Raw genomic sequence first — 12433 nt, forward strand, 5'->3', positions numbered from 1 at the left:
CCAAACTTCTTTCAAATATGTTGTAGCCATGCTGGATGTTTGATATGATATCAAGGCCCATTCTGCACACAATAGATAATGCACTTTCAGTGTGCTTTGGCAGCTAGATTGTCCAGTGCAGAACAGGAAAATCTACTTCTAAAATGCATTGAAAGTACATTATCTATTGTGTGCACAATAGGCCCAAGACGTATGAGGAAAGGTTGGGGGAGCTTGGTCTATTTAGCCTGAAGATGAGACGACTGAGAGGGGATCTGATAACCATCTTCAAGTATTTAAAAGGCTGCCATGTAGAGGATGGAGCAGAGTTGTTCTCTCTTGCCCCAGAGGGGCAGACCAGAACCAATGGGATGAAATTAATGCAAAAGAAATTCCATCTAAGCATTCATAAGAAGTTCCTGACAGTTTGAACGGTTGCTCAGTGGAACAGGCTTCCTCAGGAGGTGGTGGGTTCTCCATCTTTCCTTGATGCACTCCATTTTTAATCAGAGGCTGATTCTGTGAAGGTTCAAGGAGGTGGCAGGTTACAGTGGATGAGTGATAGGGTTGTGAGTGTCCTGCATAGTGCAAGGGGTTGGACTAGATGACCCAGGAGATCGCTTCCAACTCTATTATTCTATGATCTTATAAAGAGACAGATCCAGTGTCCTAGTAAACCAGGTTGTTCTGAGTCCAGGAGATGAAGTGCATGGAGTAGAGCTTGAAGCAGCATTTATATGCAGATATGCAGATGTGCATCACCAGTGAGAAACAATGTTTGGGGCGGCATCCAGTGGTACTGGCAAGGCAGAGGAATGGGTTGTTTTTATGCCACTTCTTCCTAGTTATTCCTTGTTGAGCAGATTAAATTGGGGGATTACAGTGCAAAACTCTGGAAACTTGGGCATTAATAGGAAAGCCCTTGCCCCAGGGTTGTTCATAGAATCCAAGAGTTGGAAGAGACCTCCAGAGTCATCGTCCAACTCCGTGCACAGTGCGGGAATTCACAACTACCTACCCACCCACAGTGACCCCAGTTTCATGCCCAAGTGATCCCTCCACCAAACATCTCCACCAAACATCTCCACCAAACATCTCCCCTTCTTCCCTTTCATTTGAGAGACAGTTTTGCCCATCACATGGAATAAGCTTGTAAGAACTCAGTGTATAATGGAAAGGTGGAAAGGGTTAACTGGCTTAACGATTCCGCAGTTTCCTTTTTCTTAACTGAGCAGTCCCTCCCCCCCCTAGTTGTTTAAAGGTATATTCTGGCCCAGCCTAAGGAACTGAGGAACCAACAACAATCCTTTGTTTGTATACATTTGAAAGGTTGATATTAATTCAAAACGAACAAACTGCTTTATTTCACTTCTGTGGGGAAATACCCAGGTAGGTATCAGGTTTGGAATTTGGCAGGTGAACAGGCAACAGGAATGGGGAAACTTTATATAACTATAAGCGATAGACATTTTGTCTCAATCAAGCAGCGGTTTGGTTTTACAGACAAGTCCAAACTGTGGAGAGAAATCTCTTGGCAATCACTGCTAAAATAAACAGACATAAACTTGTTTGTCTCAAAATTACTTAAGTTTGTGTAGGCAGGCACATAGATTCCAATTTTTCTTCCTTACTACTTAACAGAGATCATCTTTACTGGGTGCTATTTTCCTTAGAGAAGGACTACTTGTCCCATTTCCCTATTCAGAATTCCCCTTGATCCTTTTCAGTCTGCTTAACTCCAACAGTTCTAACTGCTATTCTCAACTGTAAAATTCCCTCTGAACCCCTTGTCAATCAAAATTCTAAGACTGGGCTAACACATTAACCATTCACTGTTACAGTTGGAAAAACATCTACCCTGTTACTTTCCAAAGGTACAGGTGAAAATTCAGAGTTGTTTGAACACCTTCCAGTTCAGCTCAGTTGCTGGTAAAGGTAAAGGTATCCCCTGTGCAAGCACCGAGTCATGTCTGACCCTTGGAGTGACGCCCTCCAGCGTTTTCATGGCAGACTCAATACAGGGTGGTTTGCCAGTGCCTTCCCCAGTCATTACCGTTTACCTCCCAGCAAGCTGGGTACTCATTTTACCGACCTCGGAAGGATGGAAGGCTGAGTCAACCTTGAGCCGGCTGCTGGGATTGAACTCCCAGCCTCATGGGCAAAGCTTTCAGACGGCTGCCTTACCACTCTGCGCCACAAGAGGCTCATATCATCAGTTGCTGGATCAAATGCAAAACCCAAAATTATGTATGTTCTTGGAAAAAAGTAGAAACACCCTGACAATGTGGCACCTTAAACATAGGTAGACTTATACAAAATATATCAGAGAAAAAAAACAAAACAAATAAAAACTAAATGAGGATCGTTAGTGTTAGTGGAGAATGGGGAAGAATTGTGCAGTGTCAGAAAACAAAATTTAAACAGACACTGATGGGGACAGAAGATGAATGTCAGGGCATGGGTCATCGAGGTATGTCTAATAGTCCAAACTCGACACTGATAGCATTAAAACCCATAATGCTAAAACTAATAACTATTTTTAGAAATACGAATTTTTCCATTTCTTAAAAATATGGAAATAGAACTGAAAATAATTCATATATGCCTAGATATCCTGCAGGTGAATGCGATTGTTTGTGGGGGAGAGGAATCAGTTGACATATGGTGAGACGAATATGTGTCGTATCTTCTCAGAAACGGACATACAACCACCTTTTTGAGAAACCTGGTGTGGCCAATCTTAGGACAATTCAGAATGCATGATGATTATTAATAATCTCATCAGCTGACAGTGGGAAGGTATCACTGAAACGGTCTCAAATTCCTTCTTGTCAGACCTTTCACAGTGACTCTTATTTTAACAGAAGCCTTGTCATGAGAAATTTGAGTGGCAGCTGAAGTGAATTTTTCTTTTCTTTTCTTTCAAAAACACAGCAGAACAGGAAGCAAGGAGAGCAACTCAGTGACTGGGGGTGGGAGGGGAAGGGTTGTCGAATTAATCATCTCCTCTTGCTGACAACAATCCATCCCTTCCTTTGCTGACATCAATTCCTTTTGGCCAAGAGGAGCAGAATTTGGAGGGTCTTCTTGTCACTCACTTATCTTTGTCCAAGGGAGTTTTCACCTTGTTCCTGTGTCCTTCAGTTAAAGTTTGATGACGAAGGGGGGAAAGAAGCAATAAAAGTTGGAAAAACAGTCCTGTTGGGAGTGATCAATAGATTGGGAGAGATGCTGTCCTGACTCTTTTTACACTTGGCAAACCCAGTACCCTGTGAACTGGTGCAGAAGGGCATAGGACTCTTATAACATACAGGGCCATTGTCACTGGAAAACGACAAGGGGTTCTAGGCTGTCATCATCAAAAATTTCATGCTGCTTCATTACTGCCCTGAAAATATTTCTCTGTCAGAGTCATCTTGAGCCAGCTTGGTGTGGTGGTGAAGAGTGGTGGCTTCTAATCTGGAGAGCCAGGTTTGATTCCCTGCTCCTGTACATGCAGCCAGCTAGGTGACCTTGGGCTAGTCACAGTCCTGTTAGAGCTGTTCTCACAGAGCAGTCCTGTCAGACCTCTCTCTGCTTTACCTACTTCACAGAATGTCTGTTGCGGGGAGATAAAAAGAAGGGGATTGTAAGCCTCTTTGAGACTTCTTCAGGTCAAGAACAGCAGGGTATAAAACCGAACTCTTCTTCATCTTGGGTTCCAAGTGCTATAGTACCCTGACCGCAAATTTCACTCCAGCTGGGAAACTGGCTCTTGTTCACCTGTCTTTGAATGTGGGGTCAATAAGTTTGTTCTTCATGGTGCAAGACACCCACTGATCCTCATGCCATGGCTAGGGCCTTATGTATAGCTTCTTTGGAATGATGTGTAAAACCAGGATGGTCAGATGGGAAGGAGAACAAGGATCCCTGTTCTGAAAAGAATAGAGGATGGGGGGCTGTTGTCTGCATGACATGCTACATCCACTGAAATTTTCTCCTTTGAAGAAGAAGAAGAAGACTTGGTTCTTATATGCCGCTTTTCCCTACCCGAAGGAGGCTCAAAGCGGTTTACAGTCGCCTTCCCATTGCTTTGAACTGTGAAAGATATGGAAGAGTTGTCTTTAAGAGTGCCAACCTCCAGTTGGGGCCTGGAGTTCTCCTAGAACCCCAACTAATCTCCAGACTTTAGAATTCAGTCCTAGGAGGCAATGACAGCATCAAAGGGCAGGCTCCGTAGTATCTCAATCCCACTGAGATCTTGGTTGTCCCCAAAGTCCTTCCCAAGCACCACCTGAAAATCTCCAGGGATTTCCCAAGTCTAGCTGTCTTCCTCTGCCTTTTCCCGGGCCCAGCCCAATTGTCTCCCTTTTCATTTCCCAGTCATTCCTTTACGTAGCCCATCCTTCCTTTTTGTTCAGCAAAAGTTGCTGACTCCGGGAAAAAACACCCCAGAGCTCAACCAGATGCCACAGCCTTTTCTTGTTGTTATGGATGTTTAGGACAACTGAGTGGATTTTCTTTTTTCAGAGCGGCCCTGCAAAAGTGACTTCAGAAGGGGGGCTAGCAGCAGCCTCCAGGAAATTTGCACATCTCATGCTCGTTTCCTTCTGCCTCGGCAGAAAGTCCCAAAGGAAAGGCCTGGTGTTTCCTGAGAAAGGATGTCCTCTTCGATCCTCGGCATCTTGAACTCGCCAGCATGACGAGAGGGGACCTTCCTACCAGTTCACATTTATGGTTCAGGAGTTCAGTGAAACCACAAGACGGGCTTTGAAATGTCACTGTAAGCACAAAGGCCCGGCAAGGCAGAGTAGTAAACATGATGATGCCCGCTTTATTGTGGGGCTTCTACAGGAACTAATTTGAAGCAGTTGCATTCCCCAAGCAGCAGAGGTGCGGCAAGGCCTTAGCTGGCGTATTTTAAATTAGGCCTTTCCGTCAGTGATTGTCCCCTCGTTGCTCTGAACTCTGAGATGATTGACGGCGCGCGCATCGTTAACCTGCATAGAGCTTGTACAGCGGAAAGCGGTGGGGAGAAGCCCTCCGTGTAATAAATATTGCACAAGGTAATGATCCTTTCCCCAATTTTGCTGCTTAAGTTTGAATACCATGAAGCTGTAACACAGGAAATCAAGGCTCCCCAGCGGTGGTAGGTGGGCAGGTGAGAATTCTGTCTGGTCCAAACCAAAATGCAATCCTAACTTTGGGATTTATCATCATCATCATCATCATCATCATCATCATCATCATCACCCGCCATTCCCGGAACCAGCTCGTGGCAGGGTACAGTTATCCATATCAAAACCCCAATGAGACCCCATTAAAACATTACATGAACATAAAAGTTATACAGCGGAAACAAGAACATGACGGTGTAGCTCAGACTCCCATCCCACAAGAAAACATCCAAGAGAGGAAGAGAAAGAGGAAGAGGAAGAGTTTCTTCAGCCTTTTCCAACTTTTTGACCATGGTGGAAAATCCTGAAATATCTTTTCAGGCTTCGAGGAACCCTGGAAGTGGCGACAGAGAAGTGGATGCGGAAGTCAGCCAATCAATCAGTTGATCACTGTTTTTCCATTGTGGAGAAAGGGACAAGGCCTGTAGAGCAATAGGGGGAAGTGGGCTTCAGTGATGTCTAGTGAGGTCAGCAGCCATCCGAAATCCTGGGAAAGGCTGCGTAACCCCTGGGGAGCTCTCATGTTACCCCCCGGTTGAGAATCCCTGCCTCAAAGAGAGTAGGAGGGTATTAAATACAAGAGGGTATTAAATACAAGTATGATGATAGAAGTATCCCCCTCAACTTTTTCTTTTTGGGTGCACAGAAGTGGCTCATAGCATCTAAGCCAGAGTTTTGGGTCCGCCAGCTGAAATGTTCAGGAATTGTATCTCTCACTCAAGGGATCATAGAGTTGGAAGGGACCTCCAGGGCTATCTTGTCCAACCCTCTGCCCAGTGCAGAAACTCCTAGCTAATTAACAAGAAAATACATTTCTGTCTGGAACATCTTTGTAGTCCATCCCATTTGGATAAAAGATTCCGTGGCAATATCTGGCTCACAGAATAATCCCGGCTAAATTTCTGAAGATCTGGGGCCGTGTATTTTCAATAATGAAAAGGCTGACAAATCTAAAAAAATGTGTTGCTATAGCATTTGGAAAACCACCTATTCAATTACCCTGCACAGCCAAGAGAGCTGTGTTTTCACATGGATTCTCAAAACCACCCTGCCCAATACGTGTAACTACCAAGCCCATATTCACAAGGGGCTGACAATGGGCCCCAGCACAAATTTGCCCTGCCCTCTCCCCAAAAGCCTGCCAGTCATACTAAGGGTGGGGTCAACTTATTAGAAGATGTGGGCTGCAGGAGTATCCGGCACTGACAACGATGATGGCAAAAGAATATACAGCTGTCAGCCATCACAGAACTCAGATCTTAGTCAAGGTTTGTCTGAGAACTAATGAGTACTCCCGTGTGCCCTCTGACAGAACTTTTCATGCCTCAAGGCCAGCTTGCCCTGGGTGCTGTCGCCCAACACCAAGCTAGACATGCCATGCCTGGCCTCCTCCTACATTGCACACCTTCGGCAGCTGCAGCAGGAAGACTGCAATGAAAAGGGCCACGTGCACTCTGTCAGACTGGGAAGGGGGATGAATGAATGAATGAATGAATGAATGAATGAATGAATGAATGAATGAATGTGCCCGATTTATTTTCATGATCAAAGAATCATAGAGTTGAAAAGGGCCATACAGGCCATCTAGTCCAACCTCCTATTCAATGCGGGGTCAGCCTAAAAGGTAAATATCTGTCCAGTTGCTGCTTAAAGATCACCAGTGAGGGGTGATCAGTAAAGATCACCACCTCCTTAGGCACTTGATTCTATTGCTGAACTACTCTGTCTCTGAACATTTTGTTCTGGATACCTAGCCATTATTGTTCTACAAGTAGTTTAAACCCATTACTGCTGGTCCTCTCCTCTGCTGCCAACAGGAACCTTTCCCTGCCCTCCTCTTAGTGACAACCTTTCAATACTTAAAGACAGCAATTAGGTCCCCTCTCAATCCCCTCTTCTCCAGGCTGAACATTCCCAAGACCCTCAGCGTTTCTTTATAGGGCTTGGTCCCCAGGGCCTGGATCTCACTTGTCGTTCTCCTCTGAACCCTCTCAATCATGCCCAGTCCTTTTGGAAGTGAGGCATTCAGAACTGCACACAATACTCCAGGTGCGTTCCAACCAATGATGTATACAGTGGGATTATGACATCTTGGGATTTTGATGTGACACATCCGTTGATACAGCCCAATACAGCAATTGCCTTTTTTTAAAATCACTGTATCTCTGCTCATATTTAGCTTACAATCCACAAGTACCCCAGGATCTGATTCACACACACTATTCCCCTCCAGTATGCATGTGTGTATACCTCCCCTCCAGTATGCATGCTTCTCATTTTTGTGACCTAGATGTAGAACTTTACACTTATCCTTATTGAATGGCATCTTGTTCTTATATGCCCACTTTTCCAGCGTGTTAAGATCTCATTAAACTCTATGTCTACTGGAATGTTTGCTGCTCCTCCCAGTGTGGTGTCATCTACAAATTTAAAGAGTAGTCCCTCCAACTCTTCATCCAGATAATTGATAAAAATGTTGACAAGTACCAGACTCAGTACTAAGCCCTGTCCCCCCCCTTACTTCCCTCCAATCTGATGAAATACCATTGACAACTACTCTTTGGGTGCAATTGTCTAACTAGTTCCCTATCCACCTATCCAGCTGAAAATCCAGTCTCCAGTTCTCCAGTATACCTATCAGAACATCATAGGGAATCTTGTCAAAAGCCTTACTGAAATCCAGGTGAACCACATGGACTGAGTTTCCATGATCTAGTTGTTGGAAGAGGCAATGTCTGGCGTACAAAGAAGAAGAGAAAAAGACCCTACAGGGGACAGCAAGAAGACTGTTAGATAGGACAGTGAGGTCAGGACCTTCTCTCCTGTTGAGTGTCATTCTTCGTCTCCAGATTGCTACTCTTAGGGTTAAATTCCTGCTTCTTCTTGAGAGCCACAGTTCCAGTCTATCTCTCTCTCTTAATTAGGCATGTAATCAGCTCCTGTCTCTGTCTCTCCTCTGCACTATCAAGTATGGTAATTCTTTAATAAACCTTTTCTTCTTCTTAAATCAGGGTGTGCAACCTTCCTGCCTTATTTACTCTGCTAATACTAGTAAGCCTGATGCTGGGTCAAAGAAGGAAACCAGGTGGGTCTGGCAGGACCTGTTACAGACAAATCACCACTGACTTCCCCAGATCAATACAATGTCCTTCAGGTTTCTGCAGATCGTTCCGTTTAAAACCTACTTCATTATCTCCTGGTGAGCCTCTGCCAGTCTGAGTAGACAATTACTGACCTTGACGGATGGGTTGTCCAATTCAGTACAAGTCAGTTTCATGGGCACTTGGGCTGGAATTGCATTCCCTCTTCAGGGGTTTCCCCAGAGGTGCATACAAATAGATCTTTATCCTCTTTCTGTTTAACAGCAACTTGATGTTCAGGGATTTATGGGCAATAGGCTTATTCCCAGGCTTATTCCCAGGCTACCTTCACCTGCTGACTTCTTCAGATCAAGTTCTTAAAGGCAGAAGAGGAGAATGCGCTCAGTTTTTCCTGATCGTTTGGCAACCCTGCATTGGAGAAACGGATTGAAAATCCAAAAACGAAAGGGACTTTTAGAAAGCACTAAAGGAAAGACACTTTCATTTCCATAAGAAAGGGGGTAATTTCCATTGATTTGCCTTTCCCTCTTCAGTTGCCCATGCCATATCTTCAAGGGTCCTCCCTCTGCTTTTTGAAGGACGCAATTATAGAATCATAGAATCATAGAGTTGGAAGGGGCCATGCAGGCCATCTAGTCCAACCCCCTGCTCTACGCAGGATTAGCCCTAAGCAATGATGTAGGGGAGGGAGGTGGCTAGTTGGAGCTAATGGCAGACCACCTCTGTTTGTCTCTTGCCTTGGGAGTCGCTGTAGGTTAGCTGTGACTTAACTGCCAGAACCCCCACCCCATTGACTTCCTCAATGAACGCGCTTGGCATAAATGCTGATTTTATGAATTTAGGCAGATTGTGAGTGTGTGGGCAGGAAGGATGTGCCAGTGTTTCTCTTGTGGCCCTTCCTTGCACACTCAGGGAGTTGCTGATCGCCACTGTGGGATGGAAAGTGGATTTCCTCCAGGCCAAGCCGGATTCTGGAGATTTTTGGTGGTGGGGATCACTGGGGCATGAAATTGGGGTCACTGTGGGTGGGCAGGTAGTTGTGAGTTCCTGCATTGTACAGGGGGTTGGACTAGATGATCCTGAAGGTCCCTTCCAACTCTATGATTCTATTAAATGATACATGAAGTTTTCTTGAATTATCAGCTTTTGTATTTGATGAATATTTGTTTTGAGGTCACCTTGCGTTTGAGGAAAGGTGGGATAAAAATGCCTCAACATATAACGTCTGGGGAAAGAAATTTTGTCAAAATACTCCAGGATCTGTTATTGTGTTAAATATATCCTACACCTTCTGGAATCTCTGTGATTTGATGGTGTGATGCTCTGCTCTTCTGTGTGGTACTTAAGTCTGTCAAATATAAATTCACATTGCGCGGCCAAAGTGCATTAAAGTGGCACCCTTGTGAAAACAGGAGAAAATCAATTCTAGAAGCTCTATTATGGGTAATATATACTTTTATGGTGGGGTGTACACGGGCCATTAAATACAGTCTTATTTCTCTTTACAAAAACCTGGAATTAGGTCAGTAAAGTGAAGCTAGGAAACAGCACCTTGATCGATGACACCAAGTCCATGTTCTCCGTGAAAAAAGCCCAAGGCACTACAGAAGAAGAGCTGTTTTTTATACTCCACTTTTTGCTACCCAAAAGAGTTCCGAAGCAGCTTACAAACACCTTTCCCTTCTTTCCCTACAACAGACACCCTGTGTGGTAGGTGGGAGTGAGAGACCTCTAAGAGAACTGCTCTGAAAGAACAGCTCTAAGAGAACTGTGACTAGCCAAAGGTCTCCCAGCTGGCTGCATGTGGACGAGTGGAGGATCAAATCCAGTTCTCCAGGTCAGATTTCTCCTCTCTTTAACTCGTATACAAAACTATACTCCCCAGTACAGGCCTTGACAAATTCTGTTTGGGATTAGGGGCCACCCCAAACATTCAGGAGCCAGACTTACCAGTAACAAATATTTTTATTATCACCTTAGCCACTTCCAGCAGGTCTCTGAAGAAGGGGCATATATATTGACCATAGAGTTTCCAGCTCAGGGTTTGGAAATACCTGAATATTTGGTGTATGGAACCTATAGAGTATGGGATGGGGAGAGATCTCAGCAGGGTTATTGTTGTTGTTAGGTGCGAAGTCGTGTCCGACCCATCGTGACCCCATGAACAATGATCTTTCAGGCCTTCCTGTCCTCTACCATTCCCCGTAGTCCATTTAAGTTTGCACCTTACTGCTTCAGTCACTCCATCCAGCCACCTCATTCTCTGTCGTCCCCTTCTTCTTTTGCCCTCGATCGCTCCCAGCATTAGGCTCTTCTCCAGGGAGTCCTTCCTTCTCATGAGGTGGCCAAAGTATTTGAGTTTCATCTTCAGGATCTGGCCTTCTAAGGAGCAGTCTGGGCTGATCTGTTCTAGAACTGACTGGTTTGTTCGCCTTGCAGTCCAAGGGACTCGCAAGAGTCTTCTCCAGCACCAGAGTTCAAGAGCCTCAATTCTTTGACGCTCGGCCTTCCTTATGGTCCAACTTTCGCAGCCATGCATTTCAACTGGGAATACCGTAGCCTTGACTAAACACACTTTTGTTGGCAGGGTGATGTCTCTGCTTTTTAGGATGCTGTCTAGATTTGCCATAGCTTTCCTCCCCAGGAGCAAGGGTCTTTTAATTTCTTTTCTGCAGTCCCCATCTGCAGTGATCTTGGAGCCCAGGAAAATAAAATCTGCCACTATCTCCATTTCTTCCCCATCTTTTTGCCAGGGCCATCAATTTGCCAGGACTCAGCAGGGTACAATGCCATAAAAACCACCCTCTAAAGCATTCGCTGGCAGGGGCTCCTGGGAATTGTAGTCCATGGACATCTGGAGGGCCGCAGTTTGACTACCCCTGCTCTAAAGCAGTGGTCCCCAACCTGCGGGCCACGGCCCGGCGCCGGGCCGCAAAGGCCATGGCGCTGGGCCGCGGCTCCCTCTCCCCGCCCCCCCCCCCGCAGTAGAAAACTTCCCAGGCCGCAAGCTTGCGGCCCGGGAAGCTACTTACTGCGGGAGGGCGGGGAGAGGGAATCAGGGCCGGGCCGCGCCCGTGCGGTCCCCGTGGGCGCGGCCCGATGCCCTGCCGGTCCCCAGCCTAATAAAGGTTGGGGACCACTGCTCTAAAGTAGCGATTTTCCCCAGGGGAACTGCTCTTGGCCATCTGGCAATCAGCCACGAGATCTCCAAGCGCCACCTGGTGGCTGACAACCACAACTTATCACATACTGATTTCAAGTGTAATATTTGCAACCTGAATGACAAGCTTGGTATTTCTCATTTAGCTTGGCGCGAAAACCCATTACGGTACCAGGATCTTGGACGATATTGGAAAACCCTGAGAAATATTAATTATCGTTCATCATGCCTCCACATTCGGCTAGCATTCCAAATATCCCAGGCACAAGGCGCAGCTTGGACTAGGCCCAACCCGTTGCCTGGGGGTTGTCGAGGTCTGCTCCAGTACTTCAGATAACTGGTGTGTGCAGGCTCTGGTGGATGCTCTTGCCACATTAGGGGATCAGTTTTGCTTGCTTCCGGCAAGAACCCATGAAACAGTGTGTGTCAGCTGAAAGCTACATGGATTGATTATCTTGCACACCGAGCCTGTCAGCTTATGTTCACATCCATCAGAGCCTGTAGAGTAAACGCACTGTGGGGGCATCAGAATCATGCTCAGATGCCCTCTCCTTCAGATCTGCCTTTGTACAATTACAACGATGTGGATACAGGAGTGCAGACTTCTAATCTGGCATGCCAGGTTCGATTCTGCGCTCCCCCACATACAGCCAGCTGGGTGACCTTGGGTTCGCCACGGCACTGATAAAACTGTTCTGACCGAACAGTGATATCAGGGCTCTCTCAGCCTCACCCACCCCACAGGGTGTCTGTTGTGGGGAGAGGAATGGGAAGGCATCTGTAAGCCACTTTGAGCCTCCTTCGGGTAGGGAAAAGTGGCATATAAGAACCAACTCTTCTTCTTCTTCTTCTACAGGGCATGAACATGCAGAATACTCCCCATAATCCACCTCACACCCCCAATCAGTAGATCCTCTTGATGCTTCGGCAAACATGGTTAGGCCAGGGGTGTAATCCTGCTGTCCCAATGCATCTTTACTTTGGTGGAGGAAAGTGCCTGTCTTCTGCCTGGTTGCCAGCCTCCTGCCATGATCATT

The sequence above is a fragment of the Paroedura picta genome, chromosome 2, assembly GCF_049243985.1.
Source record: "Paroedura picta isolate Pp20150507F chromosome 2, Ppicta_v3.0, whole genome shotgun sequence".
Classification (NCBI taxonomy): domain Eukaryota; kingdom Metazoa; phylum Chordata; class Lepidosauria; order Squamata; family Gekkonidae; genus Paroedura; species Paroedura picta.